Below are 17843 nucleotides of genomic sequence, written 5' to 3' on the forward strand. Positions count from 1 at the left end.
CGCGCGGCAGAAATTCAGTAGCGCCGCGCCCAAACGGCTGCCGGCGCTACTGAAGGGTCTTAGCGCCTGGAAAAGGGCGCTAACTGCCGTTTAGCGCCGCAATTCCGGCGCTGCGGCACCCGATGCGGTGCGGTATCAAGACTGCTCCCTGGTGTACTCCCCACCCGATATTCAGTTCCATTCACTTCAATAGAATTGAATAACAAGCGAGGCATGTAATAGGCGGCCGAAGCAATACCGTCTGTTTAGCGTTACAGCTCAAGACCAATTTCTACCCTATATAGGGCACCGTTATACATTTATACTAACTTGCAGCCAGCCGGCTAATAAAATTCATCAATCTTGACGTTGTATTTGTTTTCGATGTCTTCTCTAATCTTATCCCAGGATAAATCCCAGCTATGGATGTGATTTGCCGGTTTCACAGGCCTAGAAATTGAGTGCCCTTAGCGCCGATTTTGCGGCGCTAGAGGGCCTAGCGCTGCATTTGGCGCCGGCGCCGAAATTGCCTGGGGCCCTTACGCCGCGGTAGACCGGTAGCGCTGCGCCGGCACCGATGACGTCATCGGTGTGCGCAGCGTCCCGGTTGCCATGCCGACGGGCCCCAGCGCCGAAATTCAGTTGCGGCCGCCTCGCCCGTGACAGCCGCAACTAAAACTCTGGCAACAGAGTCTTACGAGTCTTTGCGCCGGCGCATTAAAGGCCCCGCGGCGGCCGGCCGCTTTCCCGCCGGCCGCCTGGCCGCAGCTCCCTCCCCGGACTTCCCCCCCCCCCCCCGGAACAGAAGCAATCCCGGCACTTGTCCGAGGTGCCGGGCTCATTTTTTGAAAGATTTTCGCGGGCCGCGATCGGGTGCAGGCAGCTCCTCCTTAAGGGAAGGAGGAGGCCTGCACTTCCCGAGCCTGCCGCACCGCATCGGGTGCCGCAGCGCCGGAATTGCGGCGCGAAACGGCAGTTAGCACCGATTTACCGCCGCAAAGACCCTTCAGTAGCGCCGGCAGCCGTTTGGGCGCGGCCCTGCTGAATTTTTGGCGCGCGCAGGGGGACTTAGCGCCGGCACTAACTTCCGGCGCTAAAGCCCTGGCTAAGCCAAAACTCAATTTCTAGGCCACAGTGTATTTCTGAGCAAACTGTTTATTGTATTTGTAAAAGACCCACTTCCAGAAGGCGGACGTCTCGATGGTAGTATCGGCAGTGATGTTCCAGCAACTGTACCGCTCGCCGAGGTCTCTATAGTTCTTGTGGGGCCAGAATTCTCCATTTGTGTCTTTGTTTTGGAACATGGCATCACTCGCAACTAGCATGGTACAATTCTCTGTTGTTAGTTTCCTACTTGTGCTCTGGTGGTACCCGGCGAGGCCATCGGGGCGGTGATATTCAGCACTGTGCTGTGAGTGTGTGGCATTTGTGCAATCACACAGTACACCACAGAAGGGGCAGCATGCCCCGCAGCCAGATAACATTGCGTACAGCTCAGTGGCCGTGTCTATGGGCAACGTTTTGATCTTTGCGCCAATATCACTTCCCCAACCATTAATACATTGCGCAAGGCTATCTTCTACTTCCCAGACAAAACTGGCGATTTCTTGGGTAAATTGCTCAAGCTTAATATTTGTAGATCCGAAAGTAACGGCCGCCAGCTGGACTCTTGGGCCTAGAAATTGGGTTTTGGCTTAGCCAGGGCTTTAGCGCCGGAAGTTAGTGCCGGCGCTAAGTCCCCCTGCGCGCGCCAAAAATTCAGTAGCGCCGCGCCCAAACGGCTGCCGACGCTACTGAAGGGTCTTAGCGCCTGGAAAAGGGCGTTCACTGCCGTTTAGCGCCGCAATTCCGGCGCTGCGGCACCCGATGCGGTGCGGCAGGCTGGGGAAGTGCAGGCCTCCTCCTTCCATTAAGGAGGAGCTGCCTGCACCCGGCCGCGGCCCGCGCAAATCTGTTTAAAAATGAGCCCGGCACCTCAGACAAGTGCCGGGCTTGCATCTGTTCCGGGGGGGGGGGGGGGGAGAAGTCCGGGGAGGGAGCTGCGGGCAGGCAGCCGGCGGGAAAGCGGCCGGCCGCCGCGGGGCCTTTAATGCGCCGGCGCAAACACATGTTGGACTCTGTTGCCAGAGTCTTAGTTGCGGCTGCCACGGGCGAGGCGGCCGCAACTGAATTTCGGCGCTGGGGCCCGTCGGCATGGCAACCGGGACGCTGCGCACACCGATGACGTCATCAGTGCCGGCGCAGCGCTACCGGTGCAACGCCGCTTTAGGGCCCCAGGGAATTTTTCAACTGGCCATAACTCTGGCGCTAGTCCCTCTAGCGCCTCAAAAGCGGCGCTAAGGCTAGTGAATTTCTAGGCCATGGTATCTGAGTCTCTGATCCAAGTTTTTCTTTAAACGCCCGAATAACACAGGGCACGGCATCCTCGTTAGTCTGGGGAGTTACATCATTGATAGTTTCCTTGACCAGAATGATAAACCTTTTCAGAATGTCCAGGGCAAGAGAGCACAACAGGGGCTGTTCCCCTCTCGGGGCTGCACAGCACTGTGTGACTTGCTTTCTCAGCCACTCCTGCTCAAATGGTACCGTCCGTTGGATGTACCGGTAATATTCATCAAAATTGTCCTCTTCCTTCAAATGCAACATAAGAGCCACTTGGAAGTTCTTTCGAAATTTGAATTTCCCGCCTTTGCCTTGGTACCTGACGTGCTCCACAATCTCCGGTCCCAGCTTCTTGTTAATTGCATTCAGCAAAGCTGGTTCCAAACAGGATTTACAGAATAACTCCGCTCTTTGTTTGCTTTGGTCCTTTTCTTGATAGATATTCTTAAAGCTTTTATAGTAATTTTCTTTCTCGTGTTGCAGCAGCTGGAGCGCATCGTTTTTCTTAAAGAACCTGTGCTGCACCTCCTGAAATCTCTCTGTGGCCAAGTAGCAAAGGTGGAGGCTGAAATCTGCTTTGAAATTTTCATTGAAAGTGAATTCCTTGTCCTCGTGTCCTTGAATTTTCCCATCGACCATTCTCAGAAGTGCTCCGAAGTAGGTGGAATCGTAGTCCTGATTTCTCTGCGCAATCTCTTCCACAAACTCTACGCATTCATGCATCCACCACTCTGCCTGTTCGTGTGCTCGTTGCAGGTGATTGGAGTTTGGTGGGAAGAAATAGCGGATTATATTTGTGAAGCTGAAAGTCTGTTTCCTAGCATTACCTGGATTTTTGTCAATGTGATTTATAGTAACTCGGAATTCTGTCATTTCCACTTGGAGATTTTTCCGAGCAAGTTTCTCATTGAGTAAGCAGCTGTGCGCGGGCATGTTCTGTATCAGACTGGTTTCCATGTCACTCACAATAGTACTTCTCTTACGTGGTCCGTGTGTTAATGTTGAAAGTGTCGTGTCCCACATATGCTCGAACGCTGCCTGAAGGTCAGTGTCATCCATGCCCCTTTTCTCCTGTCTGCATTGTTGCAGAAGTTCATTAACCTGTTCTTCAATCCGACTCTGATAGCTGGCCTTAATATCATTCAGCTTCTGCATACCTCTCCACCTCTGCACTGCCTCGTCACTCTTGCTGTCGACATACCTCGCACGTTCAATGATCACAGAGTCAATGCTGGAAACAAAATCGGACCTGTATTTTTCAACAGTGGAAAAATAGTCCTCCAGGTCTTGGAGAGCTTTTTGTTTCTTTTCTTCAAGGAACAAAACCCGGTCCCTTTTCAGACTTTGAGCTACACTTTCTGGATCATCTTTGGCATTAAAAATTCTGTTCTCTGCCATTTCCAGGAAGGAAAGTACCTCTTTCCGCAGTTCCTATTCCAGGTCGGTGTACTTGACAGAAAGTTCTTTGTAAGCTTCAGCTACCAGACTGTTCCGGAAACTGAAGATAAAGTTTTCATATTTCACCGCTTTCCAAAGAGCTTTAGTCCACTTGATAAACTCAGAGATGGTTAAAATTTTTTGTTTATTTTGGTGGTTTGTAAAACATTTGAAGAGCATTTTTTTCAGCTCCAACACCTTCTGGCTGTAGCCGGTATTGACTGCTGCCATGGGCGGATTCCCATGCCACAGGCCTGGGATGTTCCAATTATTCTCCTTAGCATCGTAGTCCAACACATCAGAGAACTTGGTGAAGCGCCAATCTTGTTTTTCCATTTTAGCTGCTGCACGTGTCATCATATCCAGCTGTTCCAGCAGATGTTTGCGACTTCTCATATTCTGGTCATGCGCAGACACGTCGCTCACATTCTGGAGGACAAAGTAACAAATCGGCTTTTTCCCCACTTCTTTCATTCGTATAAATGCATGAACCACTATCTGCAGCACGTCCTTCATCTCCGTGGAGTTTTCCATGGCCACATTTACCAATGTTACATCGCTCAACCCAATCACCAGGGTGGCGAGCTCGTTGTCATGCTCATAGCTGCCGTCAATGTTCGAGAGTTCCGGTGCTTTCAGCCCCTCGATGTCGATCACCATGATGTACCCACAGCCCAACTCCGTCTGCAGCTCTCCTGTAATCTTAATGAGCTGCATGAAGGCCCCGCGGGTGCACCGGCCGCTGCTCACAGCGAACTGCAAACCGAACATGGTGTTCAGAAGCGTGGACTTTCCCGTACTCTGCACACCCAGCACCGTCAGCACAAGTACACGAGTCTCCCTGCCAACCTTGTGTTCAACCTCCTTCAGTACAGCAGTGACCCACCGTAAAGGTATGTTGGAAACATCTCCATCGATAAGCTCCAGCGGGAACCCGTCCAACATCAGGTCAGCAGCAGTGCGGGGTAACTGTTGCACAATGCATTCTTCTTCCTCCTTCTGATTGTTCTGGTTTATCAACATTTCGTAGATCAGTCCGATTTCTTGCATGAAATGCTCCAATCCAAGGGAGCTGGCACTTATTTGTCTATCCAGTTCTTGCAGCTGTTTCCAAGTTGCTGCAGCTCCTCTCTGGTCTGCGGACTCGTCCTGAGATTTCTCATATAGGGCTTTGTACTCTTCTCGTAAAACAGAGAGTGTTTCTCTTGAACTGGAATCCAATCCGAATTTCATCCGCTGCAGGAAATGTTTCCTCTGGTCCTCAGTTCTGTCTGTCAGGGCTGTAATGAATGCTTTCATATCAGCCGATATACTTTTCTTACGCTGTATGTTGCGAAGATCACTCTGGTTCTCCTCCAGCTTGTTAAGATACTCATTTACAGACATTTGCCCTCGTTTCTTCAGACGGCAGCACTCCTTTTCTAGTTTGGAAAGTTTTTGCCAGGTATCCCCTTGGAAAGTCATCTTCATCTTTTTGAATCCGTCAATCCCTTCGGTTCCAATGGAATGAAGGATTTCTTTTGATTTTCTTTGGCTTTGTGAACTTTGCTCATCATCCTCGTCTACTTCAATCCCCAATTCCCTGGCGATTGCTGCCATTTCCTCCAGTCTCTTTCCAGTGGTTTGGGATGCAGGGGTTGGGTGTCCCTCAGCCTGCCGATTGCTGATTACCGTTATTTCTTGCAATGTGGACCGAAGCGTCTTTGCAAACTCTGCATGGTTCTTCCTACCTATTGTTAGAATTTGATTCCTCTTCACAACCGATGAGGAAATTAATGTCTTCACGTGGCTACTTGTTTCGTCAGTTACATCCCTACCAGATAAAATTATGAATAGATTTGTTGTGGACTCGGCAAAGGAGTTGATGCTGTCACTGATCTCTCTGTCCATGTTATTGACAAAAACAAAAAGAGCCGAGGAAGCCTTTGCCAGAAATTGAACCTGTCTGTGGAACTCTCTAGCGTCACCTCGAAGGTTTAATACAGCCATTGGCTCTGGGAAGAGATCCAGGTCCTCACTCCCACTGGGCAGGTACCAACACAACTCGGCCAGGCCATCAGAAATCTTTCGAGGTAAATTCCCACACTCCATATTGGAATGGACGAAGAAGTTGTGGTGTTGCTGTGAGGTGCTGAGGACTTCATTTAGAATCTGAGATTTGGAGATGGAACAGGAACCGAGTCGAATGAAGTAAAATGTCGGCATGCGCTCAATCACCACGTTTGTTTCCTTGAAGCCCGCACTTGCTCGGAGTGAGAGCGGGCGCCACCTCTTCACAATGGAACTTTCCCTGAGCTCTGAGTCTCTAGGGAAAGGCTCTGCTTTGTCTTGTTTTGGGGACTCAGACAGATCTTCTTCCCCATTATCATTGGTGACATCGGGCTCCTGAACGGCAGGCTCCTTATTCGAAAACGAATCTACAGAAAGTTTTAAAACAGATGTATTAGAGAAGCATCTGAACTGTCAGTCACAATATTAAAACAGTGCAGTGGATAGGTGTTGATTCTGATTGTTTTGTTGTCTCTTCCTTTCCCTTCCAGGATATAAAAGTGCAGGAAATACTTTGGGGCAGATTTTCTTGTTGCCACAACTGGGTAAATTTTAGCTTTGGGCAATGGTGTAAAGTGGGTGATATTGAATTTGCCATCCAGTAGATACAATGCCTGATTTTCCTTTTACTGGAAGGAAAAATCGGGCAGGGGATATAATGGGTGGCCAATTCGATATCGCCCTTTTCACACTATCACCCAAAGTTAAAATAGCCCCCTGGGCCGATTGGATTGCCTGGGCACAGCAGATACAGGAATATCAGGCGGACTGCGTTAGAAGGGCGCACTCCTCTCTGACTGATTTCAGCACTTTTGCTGCAACCAGTAGATCCAGCTGCCTCAGTCACATGAACAGGAGAATCTGGATTACTGGGACTGTTTCACTGAACATGTTTCGATATGATGGCACTGATGATGTAACTAAAGATGTAATGATAAATCCCACTTGAATGAAAGTTGCACAATTTGCGAGAAGCCACACTTTGTGAGGTGGGCGGAGTTAAACTTAGCAAAATTACACTGGCACTACCGTACAGAATGTCCAAAGCAAAGCAGCATTGGGCATGTTGGAGCAGATCCAGCAGCCCAAGCTCAGCAGCAGGAAAATCCGCATTCCCTTGTCCTAATAGACACTAGCGAAGGACATTAAAGACATTTACAGGATTAAAACAAAGTCATATTCAACTTTTTCAGAATGTCCTAATGCTATTTAGGTTCATTAGATGCGGTCAAATTGCTGTACTGTGAAACCATATGACTCAGAGTATAATGTCCTGCACAGATAATGTTGTGATTTGGTTCTTGGCAAGTTTGGTGTTGGACTTTGCATACTGTAGAGGCAAGAATGGAACTTTTTAAAATTTGTTTATGGGATGTGGGCGTCGCTAGCAAAGCCAGCATTTATTGCCCATTCCCTAATTGCCCTTGAGAAGGTGGTGGTGAGCCGCCTTCTTCAACCGCTGCATAAGGTTCTGATAAGTTTCAAGCCAAGATGAAAGATTAATTCAAGTGGAGAGACACTATGAAGTATATTGGAAATGGTCTCTTTTTATGACACTAGGAATAGTCTTGTCTGCACAGTTACTTGATTCAACTTTAAAAACAAAACGGTACAACCTACAGTAACCCTGTTGTTTCTCTTGAAATCTACAGCGTGAAATGTTGACTATGGTTTCATTACCAGACTAAGTATAACAGCGGATTATATTCATTAAACTTGGGCTTCTTTTTGTCCTCACCTTCTTCGACATTGTCTCTCCCATTTCCGTGATCCCTGTTCTTCTTTTCTGATTGTTCGTTCTTGTCTTCAGCATCTTTCTCGGTTTCATTGCTCCCAGGGCTTTCCGCCCGAGCCGCAACGCCATAACCTTTGTCTAAAAGGCAATCATAAAATTACAACTGCTGGATGATGGAGTGATCGTCAATGCAGCAGTTTATGGGGAAATGCACATCTGGGCTTATTGTCATCTGGCAAAACTTAGAATAGTACCACTTACAGTTACTGCTATTTTTTCAACTGAATTTGTCAGGGTTTGCTAAATTTAAAAAGTTGACAATACAATTAATTGCAATTATAATTTCCATCTCCCACTTGTGACAAGTTTCAAGTTACTAACGTTATGTTTTGAACAGCCCAGTGTCTGGCATTCACAGGAACCCATCTACTCTAAACCAAGATTACCATGAAGTCCACACATATAGAGTTCCTGCTATAACAACAGAAAATGCTGGAAAAACTCAGCAGGTCAGGCAACATCCGTGGAGAGAAATTTGAGTTGACGTTTCGGGTTTGACCCTTCTTCAAAACTGGAGAGAAAAGGAACTAGATCGAAGGCAGGGCTGCGATCGGACAAAAGAATAAAAGAACCAAAAGAAGTAAAAGAGATTAGAAGCTAGACGAGATGGTAATATGCTGGGATTAGGTGTGAAATGTACTGGCAGGGCAAAAGATAGCTGCCAGGTGTGAGAGAGAAACAAAAGGAAAGGGGGGGGGAGGAAAGGAGTGGAAAAATATAAGTAAAAATGAAATAGGGGCCGAGGTTATGATCTGAAATTGTTGAACTCGATATTGAGACCGGAAGGCTGCAGAGTGCCTAATCGGAAGATGAGGTGCTGTTCCTCGAGTTTACGTTGAGCTTCCGTGGAACAGTACAAGAGCCCGAGGATGGTGAGGTCCGAGTGGGAATGGAGCGGTGAATTAAAATGACAGGCGACCGGAAGCTCGGGGTCACCCTTACGGACTGAACGGAGGTGTTCCGCAAAGCGGTCACCCAATCTGCGTTTGGTCTCCCCAATGTAGAGGAGACCGCATCGTGAGCAGCGAATACAGTATACTAGATTGCGAGAAGTACAAGTAAATCGCTGTTTCACCTGGAAGGGGTGTTTGGGGCCCTGGACAGTGGGGAGGGGGGAGGTATAGGGGCAGGTGTTACATCTCCTCCGCTTGCACGGGAAGGTGCCAGGCGAAGGGGAAGGGCTGTTTGGGGTGATAGAGGAGTGGACTAGGGTGTCTCGGAGAGAGCGGTCCCTGCGGAATGCTGAAAGGGGAGGGGAGGGGAAGATACTTTTGGTGGTGGGATCACTTTGGAGGTAGCGGAAATGCCGGAGGATGATCCGTTGAATGTGGAGGCTGGTGGGGTGAAAGGTGAGGACAAGGGGAACCCTATCGTGGTTCCGGGAGGGAGGGGCAGGGGTGAGGGCAGAGGTGCGGGAGATAGAACTGACACGGTCGAGGGCAGTGTCAACCACGGTAGAGGGGAATCCTCGGTTGCGGAAAAAGGAAGACATGTCTGAAGCACTGGTGTGGAAGGTGGCATCGTCGGAGCAGATACGGCGGAGGCGGAGAAACTGGGAGAATGGAATAGAGTCCTTACAGGAAGCGGGGTGGGAGGAAGTGTAGTCCAGGTAGCTGTGGGAGTCAGTGGGCTTGTAGTAAATATTGGTCGATAACCTATCCCCAGAGATGGAGACGGAGAAGTCGAGGAAGGGAAGGGAAGAGTCAGAGATGGACCATGTGAAGGTGAGGGAAGGGTGGAAATTGGAGGCAAAGTGAATGAAATTGTCAAGTTCGGGGCGAGAGCAGGAAACGGCACCGATACAGTCATCAATGTATCAGAAAAAGAGGTGAGGGAGGGGACCCGAGTAGGACTGGAACAAAGATTGTTCCACATAGCCCACGAAAAGGCAGGCATAGCTAGGACCCATCCTGCTTGCCTCATTTGGAGAACACATTCTCTGTAGAGACACATCCCACTTATCTAAGTGTACAAAGCTTATTTGTAGCCGAGTGAGAATCTTACGAAAACTCAAGTGTGCTGAGGGAACTACTGGAGTTTAACCATCTCAAACCATGCAGCTTACCAGCGTAGAGCACCATTCAGCTTTGCCCATCAGCTCAACCAGAATCGCCTTATCTGTTAGGGCACTGGCTTCCAGAGTTATCTGGAACCAAATGCAAAAAATGCTCAAGTGGAAGATCGACATCTCTTGGTTGCAAGGAGACGTGCCTGCTGTTCATCTCATGAGCCCTCCAGGGTGCTCATTGATAGGCTGGTGTGGACCGGAGAGCTCCTTCCCTGCAACAATTCCCTCTTTTGTTTTTGCCACAAGTACACTTCACAGTGGATCTTGCGCACGCGTCAAAGGAAATTCTCCGATGCATGACAGGTGTTCTGAACCGCGAAGGAGAAGGGTTTGACACGTGTCATATACGCCACATATTTAACCTGCTGTTGGGAGTTTACTCTCATAGAAGAATGACAAGAAATATAAAAGTGCCCTTTGCTACTTATCGGCACAGTCCAGAAGGACTCTGTTCAGGCTAAAACTAGCCTCACTATGAATCAACAATTGGGAAGGTGTCCTTAAGTCTTCCCATCAATACCTTTTGAAATCCCTTATTCCACAGTGCAAATCCATAATCCTGCATGCAAGGGCAGCCAGTACAAGACCCCATAGCTAGCCTATTCTTCAAAACCTAGATTTTCTTTAGCACTCCCCTGCCATGCCAACAGTCCATTCCAGACAAAGTGACACTACAAGCTCCTGGTTTTCCAACTGTTCATTTTCATACTGGAAATATCATGGCCTGAGCATGTGGGATGTCACTGAAGTGGAAAAGCCAGGCCCCTTGGGAGAACAAACAAGCGGGTAAACAATTATTTTGGTCCTTCACAAATAGTTGAAACAGATTGTGTCTGTTATTTCAGCCTCACTGAATCCCCTGATCTTATTCCTACCTTCCATTTCTGGATGATCTGTCAGCTGATTATCTCCTTGTCCCTCGATGTTTTCTCGGCTCCCCTCCATTTCTTTATTGTCAGTATTTCCTGAGGCTCTGATATTGCTAGAAGATTTATCTGCAGGGAAATCTGTGGTAATCCAAAGTAATTAGCATAATTTAATACAAGAGACATAGGGACGGTGCACAGTCTGAAAGAGCACCTGCTGATCCTAATATCAAGAGCAAAAGAAGCAAGTTAAGATATGGGAGCTGTTCAGCAACAACATCTGCAAATTCCTTATTCAGAGCTACATTACAACACTGACTCAAAAGTAATTCATTGGCTGTGAGCCAACTTTCTTCACATGATAAATATTGAATGAAACTTTCTAAAAGTAACAAAAAAGATTTATCTTTTCACGGTAGCACAAAACAAGCGATGGTGAATCAACGGCCCGTTTACACCCGTCTGATTTCCTTTCCCATCAGAAAATCAGGTTTGGTGTAATATGGGCTGTTAATTTGTTATCGCCAGTTTTGTGCTCCCGCCGAACACCAATTTCCCCCAAATGGTCCTAGAAACATTTAGGGCCGAATTTTCCAAAGGTCTGCAGCATTATTCGGTTTCTGGATGCAGTAGGCAGTTTATCAGGAAATTGCAGGTGTACTGCCCATAATTTTCCACCTGCAGTTTTCCCAATTACTTGTTTGTTGTACACGAGTCTATGCCAATGGAATGGGACCTCAGAAAATGTCACCCCACAAGTCTTTGCCATTTTGCTGCCCATTCTGCAGGGAATCGTGTCTCTTTTGAAGCTGAGGGCCACTTTACAATAAGGAACGATGCTAGAGCAGCATGGATGTAGGTGGTAGAAAGTGTCAATGTTGCCTCACCTGTGGCCTGAACCTGGGAGCAAGTGAGAAGGAAATTTGTTGTGTCAAACAGGATTTCCAAGGAGAGACAGAGACAATGTTGTTTGTTTTTCCGATGCTTTTTGTTCCATTTTGCCCGCACTTCACTCTATACTTGGTACACTATCCTAGCGAGACAAGGCACTGCATTTCTCTAACTTTTCATGCACTTTTGAAAGTGCACATGAATGCATATGTTCTAGTAAGCCACTGTGTAATGTTACTAAATCAATGCTTTTATCCTGTGGTCCACTAAATGTGGGAAACAACTTATTCACTAACGCACTCACACCCTCATATACCGGCAGACATTACAGCATTGCAGCGTATCATACTGTCTTGTCTGTTCCATGAGATGTATTAGTCTTAACCTTGCAAAATATCTTCTTCTGTTCTATGAGGAGGCAGGATCACTGTCCTCTGACCAGTCCCAAGCAAGAAACTCACAGTATCCTGTGTCACCCACTGTTACATTGGCAAACACTAATATGGATACATCTACTGTATAGGTCTGGTCAATCAGTGAGTTCAGGAGGTGGCACTTGGTGAAGAATAGAGTACAAATGAGAAGGAGATGGAATTGCTGGAGAAGTGACCTGCTGATTGTAGAGTCAGCATGAAGGATGTTTCAGTTGCTGAGTCCAGAGATTTGTATCCCACAGGGCCTGCCCACAATCACAGTTTGTTAGCTCATCATCTACACTCCATGAAATCATTTGAGAGTTTGCCAAATAATCTGCACAGTTATGGTGTCTATGGAAGAGCCCAAAATCCATGCCTGCATAAACAAGCTTTACACCTGGAGAGCTGCTGCATTGGTGAATCCTCATGGAAGACAAAGGCAATGGCAGGGAAGGTCCAGGTAGGCAATGGACTGGACATTTGAATGTGTGATTCTGTGCCTATGGTCACACAGCAGATGCACAATGATGGAGTGGACCCTCTTTCAGTTCATACAAGAGGTAACATTATGAGTAGGGCCCATATGGCTGTATGTATACTGTCAATAATATCCTACTCTTTGGGGAATCAAGGCAGGTGGTAGAAGTGCATGGCTTGCTCCTACTACAGCACCTTTTCTTAGGGAAATAGATGAATTGAGTGGCCTGGGAAAACACGGGATCGGTGGCCTACATGATGCAACTGTGTAATGCAATTTGGGAAATTTGGCAGGCAGTCGTACAGCACTGCACAGAGGCAGATCGTGGAATTGCTTTCTTCGTCTGTTTGCGAGCGTATGGACAGTTTCATGACAGTTTCCTTCAGGGCTCGTAGTCTCCACACACAGGGGTATTCAACAACTTGCAGGTGCAATTACCTGTCCCTGTACAGAAGGGTGGAAGATGGACTTACATTACCCCTGAGAAGAGGGCCCAATGTGCCATGTCTATCCCAGAATATGGCAAGATCATAGACCTCTTGACTGAAAATCAGACAGGGTCCTCAGTGGACTCGATTGCTCGATCAGCTCAGACATCTCTTGCACAGAAACAGCAAGTTACTGAGATTTTGCTGGGGTTTCAGTCACTGTTCACAGACTGGGTAGGCTACACTAAGCAGAGTATGCACGAGATAAACAAAGGAACTTCAAATGCAGTGTGCCAACACACCTACTCAATGCCTCACACGTTTCTATGGAAGTACAGCAGATGTTATAAATGGGGTGAAGGAACCATCCCAGACCCCCATGGGCTTCACTGATGGGACTGATCCCTAGGAAAGGCAAGACCACCCAATTCTGTGTTGACTATGAAAAACTACACAATGACTCACAGAAAAAGCCTATATCACCTTAAGAAGATGCTTAAGAAGTAAAGGGCGCTAAGTATCTGACAACTCTAGAACTGGTAAAAAGCTATTAGAATGTTCATCATAGTGCCAGGGCCCAGACGTGTTCTGCATTTGCTATGCTGTCAGGGCTGCATAGGTTCATGATCGTGTCTTTTGGCATGAAAAGTTAATCAGCAGCATTCCAGTAGCTGATGGATTCTGTTCTGACAGGGGCCGGAGTTACACCCTAGTGTACAAAGACTGTGTTCAGTGGAAAATGTTTTTGCACATCTGAAAGATCCCAATCTGTGCGAGTTAGTCTGGATTATTCCCAAATTTTATGCTCAACATGGATGTGTAGATTAAGTATATCGACGCTCCCCTGAGGTAAGTTACCTCCAGACTTGACTATTCCAATGCTCTCCTGGCCTGCCTCCCAACTTCCACCCTCCATTGACTTGAACTCATCCAAAACTCAGCTTCCCATAACCTAACTCGCACATAGAAACATAGAAGATAGGAGCAGGAGTAGGCCATTCAGCCCATCGAGCCTGCTCCGCCATTCAATGAGATCATGGCTGATCATCCAAATTCAGTACCCTGTCCCTGCCTTCTCCCCATAACCCTTGATCCCTTTAGCCTTAAGAAATATATCCAACTCTTTCTTGAATATATTTAATGAATTGGCCTCCACTGCCTTCTGTGGTAGAGAATTCCACAGGTTCTGGGTGAAGAAATTCCTCCTCATCTCTGTCCTAAATGGCCTACCCCTTATCCTTAGACTGTGACCCCTGGTTCTGGACTCCCCCGCCATCGGGAACATCCTTCCTGCATCTAGTCTGTCTAGTCCTGTAAGAATTTTATAAGTTTCAATGAGATCCCATCTCATTTTTCTAAACTCCTCGCACCGTCCCTTCTGGCCATCAACCTTGTGCTCGCTGGCCTACATTTGCTCCCGGTCCACTAATACCTCAAATTTAAAATTCTCATCCTTGTGTTCAAATCCCACTATGGCCTCATACCTCCCTACCTCTGTAAACTCCTCCAACCCTACAAACCTCCAAGAACTCTGCGTCCTTCCAACTCTGCCCTCTTGTGCACCCCACTTTCCTTTGCCCCCTCACCACCCCCCCCACCACACCCCCCCTTCAGCTGTCTAGGCCATAAACTCTAGAATTCCCACCTTAAACCTCTATGTCTCTCTCTCTTTTAAGAGCTTCCTTAAAACCTTATCTCTTTGACTTAAGCTTTTGGTCACCTGTCCTAATGTCTCATTCTTTGGATCGGTTACATCTTGTGTCTGATTAAGCTCCTGTGAAATGCCTTAGGACATTTTACTACATTAAAGGCGCTATATAAGAACATAAGAATTGGAAGCAGGAGTAGCATATACGGCCCCTCAAGCCTGCTCCTCCATTCAATAAGATCATGGCTGATCTTCGACCACAACTCCACAGTCCTGCCCAATCCCCATATCACTTGATTCCCCTAGAGTACAAAAATGTCTTTATGTCAGCGTTGAATATACTCAACGATTCAGCATCCAAAGCCCTTTGGGGTAGAGAATTCCAAAAATTCACAACCCCCTGAGTGAAGAAATTCCTCCTCATCTCAGTCTTAAATGGCCACCCCTTATCCTGAGACTATGCCCCCCAGTTCGAGACTCTCCAGCCAGGGGAAACAACCTCTCAGCATCTACCCTGGCAACCCCCCTCAGAATCTTATATGTTTCAATGAGATCACCTCTCATTCTTCTAAACTCCAGAGACTATAGTCCCAATCTACTCAATCTCTCCTCATCGGACAACCCTCTCATCCTAGGGATCAATCAAGTGAAACTTCGTTGCAGCACCTCTAAGGCATGTATGTCCTTTCTCAGATAAAGGAGACCAGAACTGTGCACAGTGCTCCAGGTGTGGTCTCACCAAGGCCCTGTACAATTTTAACAAGATTCCCTTACTCTTGTACTTCAACCCCTTGCAATAAATGGCAACATGCCATTTTCCTTCCTAATTGTTTGCTGTACTTGAATACTAACTATCTGTGTTTCCTTTATGAGGACACCTAAATCCCTCTGAACACCAACATTTAATAGTTCATCACCATTTTTAAAATATTCATTTTTTCTATTCTTCCTACCAAAGTGAATAACCTCACATTTCCTCACATTATACTCCATCTGCCACCGTATTGCCCACTCACTTAACCTGTCTATACCCCATTGAAGGCTCTTTGTGTGTCCTCCACACAGCTTACTTTCCCACCTAGCTTTGTATCATCAGCAAACTTGGATACATTATGTGGTGTATGTAACCTGTTCCACCTTAAGAGAACTTAAGCCTGTTCCACCTTAAGAGATGTACTGCTTTCTCTGGTTGCTGCATACGTAATACCGGTGGTGACCACCGGTATATAAGCACTGTGTAGTAAGATTGTATTTAGTATAGTCCTGACCTCCAACCAGTAAAGACCTGTTGAACTTTAATCTTGTAGTCTGTGTGTTATTAATTACAACTAGAACACACAGACTTTACAGTGGCGACGAGTCAGATTCTTACCCTGCGGCAGTTATATCCACGGCGGCTTCATCCACAGAACGGACGTCGAAGAAGAGGCTTCCACCCTCATCACCCTGCTGGAAGACACGTCGCGCGGCAGACATCGAGAAACCAGAGTGCAAAAGACATCCTGAACTCGAAGCCTCCATCAGCGGCTGTCAGCTATCTTCTTTCCACCTCGGTAGTGGGTAAGCCGGGCAGCGACGCGACCAGAAAGTCGGCCGCGTTGGCTGTACAGACGGGGAGGGAAGACGGAGGAATAAGGGCGGTGAAATCGATCGCGACCGGAGATAAGGGCTGGGCCGCATTCGGGCCGAAAGGCGCAGCGCGGGGACATCGATCGCGGCTGGTGATAAGGGCCGGGCCGCATTCGGGCTAAAAAGGCGCAGCGTCTGGGGGCAACTGAAGACGCGAGAGCCGCGGTGAAGCAGAGACAGCGTCGGGGGACGGGTGAAGACCGCCAAGCGCGGGAAAACCGCCATTTTGTAGGCGGAGGACGAAGACAAGAACGCGGAAGCCGCCATCTTGGATAAAAATTAAAATAAATTAAATTGCAACGATGCCTAAACATGGGAACATTAATACCTTTGATAGCGACATCGAAGATTGGGCTATGTATGTAGAACGCATACAAAATTATTGTAAAGCAAATAAAATCCCAGATGAAGAGAAAGCACTAACATTATTAAACTTAATGGGTGCGAAGACATACGGGCAATTGAAACACCTTTTATCACCAGATGAACCGGCGGATAAGACGTTCGAGGAGATTGTTACTGTCCTGAAAAATCACCTAAACCCCACGCCGCTGATGCTAGCGGAACGATTTAAATTTTACAGCAGAAGGCAGCTGAAGGATGAAAGGAATGCTGAATATTTAATGGAATTGCTAGCAAAGTACTGTCAACTCTGCATGCATGATATTTGGAATGGGCCACACATCCCCTTAAAAGGGTTGCGACCCCCCAAAAATTAAAGGGAACATTGGTGCACGGTACCCTGAAGTGTGGTCAAACCAGGCTTAACATAATCTCTCTGCTTTTCAATTCCATTACTCTATAAATGAACCCCAATACTTTGTTTGCAATTTTTATGGCTTTGTTAACCTGCATTGCTACTTCTAATGATTTGTGAATCTGTACCCCTAGATCCATTTGTGCCTCATAAGAACATAAGAAATAGGAGCAGAAGTCGGCCATACAGCCACTCGAGCCTGCTCAGCCAATCAATAAGATCATGGCTGAACATCCACATCAACTCCACTTTCTCGCCCTATCCCCATATCCCTTGATTCTCTTAGTGTCCAAAAATCTATCGAACTCAGTCTTGATTACACTCAACGACTGAGCCTCCACAGCCCTCTGAGGTAGAGAATTCCAAAGATTCACAGCCCTCTGAGTGAAGAAATTTCTGCTCATCTCAGTCCTAAATGGCCGACCCTTATCATGAGACTGTGACCCCTGGTTCTAGACTCTCCAGTCAGGGGAAACAGCCTCTCAGTATTTACCCCGTCAACCTGTCTAAGAATTTTATACCTTTCAATGAGATCACCTCTCATTCTTCTAAACTCTAGAGAATATAGGCCTAGTCTACTCACTCTCTCCTCATAGGACAATCCGCCCATCCCAGGAACCAGTCTGGTGAGCCTTCGTTGCACTCCCTCTAAGGCAAGTATGTATTTCCTTAAGTAAGGAGACCAAAATTGTACACAATACTCCAGGTGTGGTCTCACCAAAGCCCTATATAATTGCAGCAACACTTCCTTACTTTTATACTCCAACCTCCTTGCAATAAAGGCCAACATATCATTTGCCTTCCTAATTGCCTGCTGTCCCTGCATATTAACTTTCTTTGATTCGTGTACAATGCCTCTACCCCATATCGACTCTTATTTTCCAAGGAATAGATGGCCTCCTTATTCCTCCAAACAAAATGCACCACCTCACAATAATCCATATTGAAATTCATTTGCAGTGTAAATCCCCATTCTGCAAGTTTATTAAAGTCTTATTCTATTTTGACGCAGTCTTCCTC

The 17843-nt window shown here is 47.1% G+C and overlaps 1 pseudogene; it reads right to left on the reverse strand.

Moving 5' to 3' along the window:
* Positions 1–168: 168 nt before the first annotated feature.
* On the reverse strand, positions 169–6018 carry LOC147096199 (interferon-induced very large GTPase 1-like; annotated as a pseudogene).
* Between the last annotated feature and the right edge of the window lie 11825 nt (positions 6019–17843).

Source organism: Somniosus microcephalus, unplaced genomic scaffold (assembly GCF_052327205.1).
Source record: "Somniosus microcephalus isolate GS21.2 unplaced genomic scaffold, FLI_Smic_1.0 unresolved_chr1, whole genome shotgun sequence".
NCBI classification, from domain to species: domain Eukaryota; kingdom Metazoa; phylum Chordata; class Chondrichthyes; order Squaliformes; family Somniosidae; genus Somniosus; species Somniosus microcephalus.